This window comes from Nannospalax galili, unplaced genomic scaffold, assembly GCF_000622305.1.
Source record: "Nannospalax galili isolate Female #2095 unplaced genomic scaffold, S.galili_v1.0 scaffold6351, whole genome shotgun sequence".
Taxonomy (NCBI): domain Eukaryota; kingdom Metazoa; phylum Chordata; class Mammalia; order Rodentia; family Spalacidae; genus Nannospalax; species Nannospalax galili.
This window is the reverse complement of record NW_008329372.1, coordinates 55,614-55,968: the sequence shown is the minus strand read 5'-3', so window position 1 is coordinate 55,968 and position 355 is coordinate 55,614.

Sequence of the window (355 nt, the reverse complement as noted above, 5' to 3'; positions counted from 1 at the left end):
CTCCATTAGACAGGTCAACTGGACAAAGAATAAACAGAGAGACGTCTGAATTAAATGATACCATACATCAAATGGACCTAACAGACAGCTTTTGATTATTTCACCCAAACGTCAAAGAATACACTTTCTACTCAGCACCTCATGGAACTTTTTCAAAAAGTGACCACATCCTGGACCAAAAAACAAACCTCAACAAATACAAAAATATTGAAATAATTCCATGCATTCTATGAGACCACAAAGCAATAACCTCGAAATCAACACTGGGCGAAACCCTAGTTACTACGTGAACTCGTGCCGATTGAACAACACACTCCTAAACAATGAGTGGGTCAAAGGAGAAATTAAGAAAGAA